A 9,113-nucleotide genomic window follows, 5' to 3' on the forward strand; every position below is an offset into this window, starting at 1 on the left:
CCAGATCAGGAACCCATCATTCCATCCACTATCATTCTCGCACCTGTGCAGTGGGACATACTAACCGAAATCGCAGAAGCCCAGGTCATCGAGCCACCACCGGCTGAAACCCTATCCAACCTAATATACGTTCCCCTGGCTCTAAGACAGAGAGTAATACAAATGGTACACAATAACCCCAGTTCCGGGCATCCAGGTATAACGGCTACAGTACAACTCCTTAACAACAAGTTCTGGTGGTCTTCTATACGAGCGGACACCATCACGTTCATTCAAAATTGCACCATCTGCAATACCTCCAAATCTCCGCGTCAATTACCTGCCGGCCTTCTTCATCCATTACCCATCCCACAAAGACCATGGTCACACATCGCCATCGACTTCGTGACGGACCTACCTCTCTCTCAGGGCCACACTACCATTCTCACGGTAATAGATCGTTTCTCTAAAGCCTGCAGACTAATACCTCTTCCCAAACTCCCCACTGCCCTGGAAACTGCTGAGGTCCTCTGCAATAATGTTTTTCGATTCTATGGTCTACCGGAGGATATAGTCTCTGATCGGGGTCCACAGTTCACCTCCCAAGTCTGGTCCGCCTTCTGTCAGCTAATGAACATTAATGTCAGCCTAACCTCCGGATATCATCCTGAAGCCAACGGTCAAGTGGAGAGATTAAACCAGGAACTCACCCGCTTCCTTCGCTCATATTGCCAGAAGAATCAGTTCGACTGGAGCCGCTATCTGTTATGGGCGGAGTACGCTCAAAATTCACTCCGCAAACCATCTACAGGGCTCAGCCCCTTTCAGTGCATCCTAGGCTACCAACCCCCATTGTTTCCGTGGTCTGGAGAACCCTCGGGCTTACCTGCAATTAATTCGTGGTTACAACGCAGGAGACGTGGAATAATGCTCATGTGCATCTACAAAGAGCAGTGCATCGCACCAGAGGACAGGCCAATCGTCATCGGCGAGCCAATCCCAACTACCAACCGGGGCAATGGGTTTGGTTGTCCACCCGTGACATACGGCTCCGGTTACCCAGCAAAAAGCTCAGTCCCAGGTACGTGGGTCCTTTCAAAATCATTAGACAAATCACTCCAGTTTCATTTAGATTAGCCTTACCTGACCATTACCGTATCTCACCCACCTTTCATGTCTCTTTGCTCAAACCCGCTGGTGGTCCGAGAGGAGAGGAGGTCCTAGATGGGGCTGGTGACCAGAGAGCTCCTCCCATCATCATCGACGGTCAGGAGGCCTACCGGGTCCATGAAATCCTGGACTCTCGACGTCGGGGCAGGTTCCTCCAGTACCTCGTGGACTGGGAGGGATACGGTCCAGAGGAAAGATCCTGGATCAATGCTAATGATGTTCTAGACCCTTCACTCACTACTGACTTCCACAGAGATCACCCGGACAAACCTGCTCCAAGATCTCGAGGAAGACCCCGGCGTCGTTTGCCTCCTCGCGTCAGGAGCCGCTCACAGGGGAGGGGCTCTGTCACGAATGCAGCCTCTGTGGTTCCCTCCGCTCACCACCAGAGGTCACCATCTCCTGAGTACTAATTCCTTGGACTTCATTTCCCATATACTCCGTACCTGTGGCTGATTTGACTCACAGGTGTTTCCCATTGACCTTCTCTATTTAAACTGTGCTCTCAGCTTCCTCCTTGCGAAGTCTTGTCTTGCCATGCAACCATTTCTGAGCGTTTATTCCGTGTGTGATTACCCATGTATGACCTGGACTGTTTATTGGACTTTGATTCTTTGCCGCCTGCCTATAATGATTGTATCTGCCTTGTCATCTGATTACCCTGAGTGTTTGTCGCCAGCCCCGATCTTCAGCCTGAACCCTGACTCTGATTCTGCCTTGTCTGCATTGTACTCGAAGCCTGTGATTGAACTCTGCCTGTTTGACTTGCATACTGTTTTAATAAAGCTGCACATGGATCCTCACGCTACTGCCTCTTCGTTACAAGAGCACAGCAAGTTGAGCATGCTGACTAAAGAGAGCCTAATCAGCACGTACCATGATGTCTTCAACGGCCCCATTGACTCTCTGCCTGGCGACCTTCACTTTAAGCTGGACAGCACTGTTGCCCCTCTGTAGTGCGCTCCCAGAAACGTACCAGTGGCCCTTTAAGCAGCCGTTAAAGCGCAGTTGGATCAGTATGAAAGGAATGGACACTTAGCCACAGTCACACAACCCACTGACTGGATAAGTAATCTGGTCATAGTAAAGAAGCCAGAGAAACTTAGGCTCTGTATTGACCCAAGACCCCTGAACCGAGCTCTCAAGCGGTCCCATTACCTTATGCCCACCTTAGATGATGTGCTGTACAAACTGCCAAAAGCACATATCTTCACGCTGGTGGACGCGTTTCAACATTGCCACCTGGATAAGGAGAGCAGCCTGATGACTATATTTTGGACGCCGTGGGCTGAAACTCCTTTTTGGCGAATCGGTTGCGCCAGAGCTGTATCAGAGGAAGCAGCACAAGCTCCTGGTGGGCTTGAAAGGCATTGAGCCTCTAGCTGACGACATCTTAATAGTGGGCTGTGGCGACAGAGAGGAGGAAGCCATCTGAGACCATGATGCCAACCTCACCGCACTGATGGACAGATGCAGGGAAGTGAAATTGAGGCTGAGTCTGAAGAAGCAACAATTTTGAGTTAAGGAAGTCCGATTTCACGGCCACGTCCTCTCGGCCGAGGGCCTCAAAGCTGAACCTGACAAGGTCAGAGCATTACTAGACATGCCCAACCCCACAGACATTAAAGGCGTGCAGCGTTTTGTGGGGTTTGTGAACTACCTATCTAAGTTCATGCCACGCTTATCAGAGGTCTGTAAACCACTGAGGAGGCTGCTGGATATGGATGTACAGTGACACTGGCTGCCAAAGCAATACACGGCCATGAAGGAGATCAAGACACTGATCACAGCGGTACCTGTTTTGAAGTATTATGAAATTAACAGGCCGGTCACCAGACAAAGCAACTCCAGCCAGACATGTCTGTGCTGCTGCTTGCTGCAGGAAGGATCTAATTATGCACACATAGAAAAAGAGTGCCTGAGCATTGTGTTTGCCTGACAGCGGTTCCACTACTACCTGTTTAGAAGGGGAGATGTTACAGCAGAGACAGATCACCGCCCATTGGTGTCCATCTTCAGCAAACCCCTCCTCATTGCACCAAAGTGCCTCCCAAGCATGCTCCCTACGCTTCAGAACTACTGCCTCAAAGTGGTGTACAAGCCCGGCCCGGAAATGTACATCAGTAACACGTTCAGCGGAGCTGCTACCCCACCACAGTGGACAGGCACACAGTACAGGTGGGAAATGGTCTGCAGCTTGCAGCAGGAACAGTAAAACACCACAGCAATTCAGCAGAAAGACTATATGAACGTCACCAGTCAACGCCTCACACAAATCCGACAACACACAGAGAAGGATGAGTGCCTTCAGATGCTCAAGACTGTCATGCTTGAAGGATGGCCAGACTGCACAGAGGAGACGCCCATAGTGATTAGAGGGTACTGGGCCATCAGATACGAAATCAGTGTGCAAGACTTCAGAAGCCAGCATGTTATCATTCCTAATACTTTGCGACTGGAAATGCTGAGATGGATTCACTACAGCCACACAGGGGGAGAGGCTTCCTACAGGCAAGCCCGTGACACTCTATTCTGGCCCAACATGCAGGGGGAAATCAAAGACTTTGTGCAACAATGCTCTGTGTGCAATGAGTACACACATGAACAACAGAAGGAGACCATGATGTCTCACCCACTACTCACACGTCCCTGGCAGATGCTGAGCATGGACCTGTTCAACCATGCAGGAAAGGATTTCCTGCTTGTGGTAGACCACTACTCTGATTTCTGGGAGGTCGATCTGCTTCCTGACCTCTCAGCTGAAACTACGGTCCTGAGGTGCAAGGCTCAATTTGCGTGCCATGGCATACCGGACAGGGTCATTTCTGACTGTGGATGTCAGTTTGCATGTGGAGCTTTCAGGACATTTGAAAAAAAGTGCTTTGAGTATGTTACTGCATCGCCAAGACACCCAAAAGCCAATGGCAAAGCAGAGTCGGCAGTAAAGGCAGTAAAAAACCTGTGCAGAAGAGCCGCGTTTGCTGGCTAGGGCCCATGGAAAGCTATTCTCCATTTGAGAAACACGCCCACGGAAGGATTGCACTGAAGTCCTGCACAGCGGCTGATGTCGCGGAGACTGAGGACGCACCTCCTTGTGGCAAACCAGCTCCTGATGCCCCGGGTCATCACTGAGACACCAGACAAACTGTTTGTGAAACGCTAGATGGCGAAACTGAACTATGACAAATCAGCCAAAGATTTACCTGAGCTGAACGTCGGCCAGCCCATCACGATGAAACCACTCCCTGGGGACAGGACTGGCCGGTGGAGAAAAGGGGTGTTCCTGCAGCAGGCGGGCCCCAGGTCCTATGTTGGAGGGGACAACATACCGTCGCAACAGGGTCGATCTTAGACCAGCGGAGAGAGTCCCCTCGCTGTCATCAGGGCATCCTAGAACGTTCTCCGGAGCATCCAAGGGACGCACATGCAACAGAGGGGGGCTCTGCGAGCAAGGACAGCAGTGAAGAGACAGTCACCCCATTCATCACAAACAATTTGCACGCCACACCGAGAGAAGCAGGGCCAGGCATACTCCCGGAGTGGCAGGCTAACTAAGCCTCGGGATAGATTGAACCTTTAAGTGGGGCAAACTTAACAAGGAAAGTAAACACGTGGAAAACAAGAACACTGTTAACAGCTGTCATATCAGTATTTGTGTTCAAACAGCTGTGTTTGGTAAATTAGGGTTTTTCTGTTCACTGTAATAGCCTGTTATTAAGTCGGGGCATTCTCTGCAGAGTTAACGGGTAGAGTTTAATGAAGTTCAGGTTTGTTGACAATGCCATTTAATGCTTGGATATCTTACTACAGGAAGGGAGATGTTACAGGGTACCCTGTTGTACTGCTTAATCTCCTTTATCTCAGCACATGCAGAGTCAATAGTTTTCTTGAGTCCCTCAATTCGCAGGGTGTTGTCAGAGATCAATTTCTCCAATGCATCAGATCTGGAGTTAATGAGTTGCCAGAGTTGTAGGAATGTCAGAGGTCTCCATTACAGTGGTCTCCATTACATCGGCTGAAGCAGGTAACTGCTCCAATTTACTTTTCTTTGTCGCAGGTGATTTGCTGGGGGTGACAGGTATAGCGGTAAAGTCTTCATCAGCCAATATATAGTCATGAAAATTTTCCTCCATGTTAACGCTATCTGAAGGGACTGTTGTCTTAGACTTCGATTTTGTCTGATTTCTACTATCTCTTTTTCAATCAGAGGTTGTTTAAACAATTGAAAGCCAACACCATTACATTAGATATAATGATTAGACTATCACTTTACTCAAAATAACAATTTAAATTCAGCAGCTCTTCTTAGACCATGTGCTTAGGGCGCCATCTTGAGTTCCTCCATTTACCTCCTACTTCAGAGTAGGGTCTAACTATCCGTGACGTTAGTGTACGCTGTTTGGTGAATGTAACGGGGTTCAGATGTTATGGGAAGAAGGAGGCGGGAACCGGCAAACATTCAAACAATTTAATAATAAAATAAAACAAATACAAAAACAAAAGGATCCGAACCTACACAAATGGGAAACAAAACACAACATAAAATCAGGCCTGTTCCTCTCTCGATCTTCAACGTCGTCGCTCCTCTTTTTATGCTTCCGCTTCTCCGTGAGAGATGCGAGACCGGTGTGTCTCACAGGTGACGTTCATTATCACTCACGCCACCGGCCTCGTGCCGTTCTCTCACTTCCCTCGGCCTTGTCCTGCTCGCCACAGTGAACGCACGCGAAACACCGCAACAATGCAACTTTGAGGGGGAATAATACAGCAACCATACGGCAATAACTTTTCATTACTGTCTACTTTCTATGTGTAACAGTTCTATCTAATGACGAACTAGACGGGACTGTGAAACAGATCGTAAACTAATGAACACGGAGAATGCGAGCACTGTGTGCTCAGGCTCTGGCATTCTCAGCGATGTCAAAATAAAAGTGTGGCTTACGTCACTTCAGAGTTCCTACTGGTGGTGCGAATGCAACCAGGAAAACGTTCCTAGGAGAACCATTAGTTCTCGAGGAACCACACTGGTGGCTAGTTCCTTGAACTACCTGGTGTGAAAGTGTATACCTATAGTGTATCTTTAAATAAATTGCATAACATAATTAAATTAATAATCTTTTAATTAACTCAAAGTTTTTTTTACAGTATTTTAAATATTACTTTTAAGATTTGAAGTACACTACAAGTGCACATTCAATATAATTAAGCACACATCTTTTTCACAATACATTTATTTACAAATGATGTGAGAGTAATTACTGGGAAAGTCTGTCAAACCTTGTGCTGCTCCTGACAATGTTACTGAGCATTTCAGGCTAAGCTCCACCCGAAACTAAAAACTCTGTCTTCATTGATAAACCTTCATGTTGTTGCACAACATAAATGGAGATCATTTAATAAATAGTTGGTTAGGTGAATGCAGTAAAATGACTAAACATAGTATTCATTTTTCAGAGTAATTAATGACAGAAATAACATTTTTGGGTGAACTATCCCTTTAAAGGGGAACTAGGCAACTATTTCAACTTAGTAAAACTGTTTAGAAATCATTTGGATGGTTAAATAACCTGTTCTGGTGAGAATGGTGACATTCCCCGCTCCCCCCAGCGTTCCCAGGCGGAAAACCAACCTTGCAACATGGGGACTAACGTCCCAGTAAGTTGGAAAACAACCTTGCAACATGGGGACTAACGTCCCGGTAAGTTGGAAATAGCAAGTCTCGTGAGAAGCGAGAATGAGCGAGAATCACGATCTGCTTTACGGCAATTCGACAATTTGTCAATGTTCTATGATACTGTGTATTATGTATCACCCACCTCGGTAGACATAGCTCCACATGATAAAGTTGGCCAGCTCCGATAATAACAAATGCACATGAGCAGGGGTAGAAAGGGGGAGGAGGCTGCCGCAAGTGAGTTTTTTTTACAACAGTGTTGTGAAATATATGCCCCACAGCTGTAGATGGAGCTTGTTGAGAAAACATGCGACAACAAAAGTGAAAATCAGTGAAGAAATGGCTAGAGTTGCCTAGTTCCACTTTAATGCTAAATAAAACACCCAGTAGTGTAAGCAATAATGTACATGCTGGTTGCACATTGTTTTTCAATTTAATTTGATCTGTTTTGGTAAAAAAATATTTTGATTTGGTGGCCTGGAGGTATGGATACTTCTGGTGAAATGGGGGAAATTAAATGAAAAAAGAAATGCATAAAAACATCATTAAAAAAAATAATTGGTTAACATTTCTGCCACCTACTGGACTGGAGTGTGAAGAACTGGATAGTGCACAGGAGAATGTTCTGAAGAAAGGAAGTCATACAAGTTGGAACAACATGAGGATGACTGAATATTCTATTTTTGGTTTAACTTTCCCTTTAAAGGGACAATGTGTAGTTTTTTAGGTATTTTATTATCTAAAATCAATATTTTTATTCACAAATATGTCCTCAATGGTGCACAAATACCTCTGCCAATTATCTGACTTATCCTCATAAATGAAGAATTTATTATCTTTATATACATGTGACGGGTAGGTCCACGGAGGCTTCCATGTCGTTCCGCCATCTTGAAAAAACTATAATGCAAAGAGGGTCAAAAAGTACAAGGCCAACGCGTTTACACAACGTCACGTCACTGAAAGCAGCAGAAACGGAGGAGCAGAGCAGTGAGAGGCGCTTGTCACTGCCCCGGCAAGTTTAAAAGGCTGCATTGCACTGTTATTATTCATACTGTAACATTCATTTGTTCGTTGTGTCAAGTTGCAGTTTGTTTGAAATAACAAACCTGTTCACCCGAAGGAAAACTCGACGAAGTGCTATTAGAAGACATCCTGTCATAGCTTTTTGGTACATAACAGCTACCTTAGATGCAACACGCATTTGAAAAAGCTAGGCGCTGGAGAGCACAATTCGTTTTTAATGCAAAATACAATTTCACCGCTAGATGGGAGAAATTCCTACACAATGTCCCTTTAAGGGTTCCAGAACATATCATTTCTGCCACTAATTTCTGAAACTTCCAACAAGTTTTAACTAGTCTTTTTACTTTGTATAAAAATGCGCCGAATATTTGTGAAAAGAGAAATGATCAACGTAAACCTGGTGGATGCCATGCAGAGAGAGAGAATGTGTGTGTGAGTGTGTGTCAGTGTATCATAAAGATTTATTACATTGAAACTGCTCATTATCATGTAGACTGGACCTACTCAGTCATGCAGAGAATTAAAATCCCTAATTGTGCTGTCATCCTCTCTTTATCCTCTCTCTCTTTTTCTCTCCCTCCTTGTATCTGACCCCCTCCAACTCTCATTCTTACCCTCTCTTCCTGTCTGTTTCTCCTCTCTTCTGTGTCTGATCACTTTCTCTGGACTATCTTTAAATTTAACTTCCACATCCATCTCCTCCATCTCATCTTGGTCTGTTTTCTATTCCTCTCATCTTTCTCTCTTTCTTTTCGCCTCCTCTCTATATCTGTATAATGCTGTCTATCTGTTGAATGACTTTTGTCTTACTTTTCCTTCCTTTTCACCTTCAGTATCTCAGCGATTTTCACTTTTTCATTATCGGTCTAGCCCTCTCCCTAATCTTCACTTTTCTCTCTCCATCTGTCCTTGTATACTATCCAGGTCTTTATCGCACTCTAACTGGATATATCTGTTTAGTGGCTGCACTCCTGAGGTGATTGTGGAAGTTCTCACACATGCCTGTAAAATGTTCATTAGTTTAATGGAAAAACAATTTAACAATTTTACAGTAAAACCTATTTTTTATACACCAAAATGCCATCCCATAATTCCTAGATTTTTTTTTCATCTTGATTTTTTCTGTGAATTTGTGGTATCCAGAGTTGTTGTTGTTGTTTTTTACCATTAATGTAACAACAGTATTAATGGATTTTCCATCCTTGCGTTTTAACAGGGAAATCTTTTTAAACGTGTTAAAATTAAGGACTTAGATTTCAAT

The sequence above is a fragment of the Siphateles boraxobius genome, unplaced genomic scaffold (genome assembly GCF_051911475.1).
Source record: "Siphateles boraxobius isolate OS27281-9 unplaced genomic scaffold, OSU_SipBor_1 119, whole genome shotgun sequence".
Classification (NCBI taxonomy): Eukaryota; Metazoa; Chordata; class Actinopteri; order Cypriniformes; family Leuciscidae; genus Siphateles; species Siphateles boraxobius.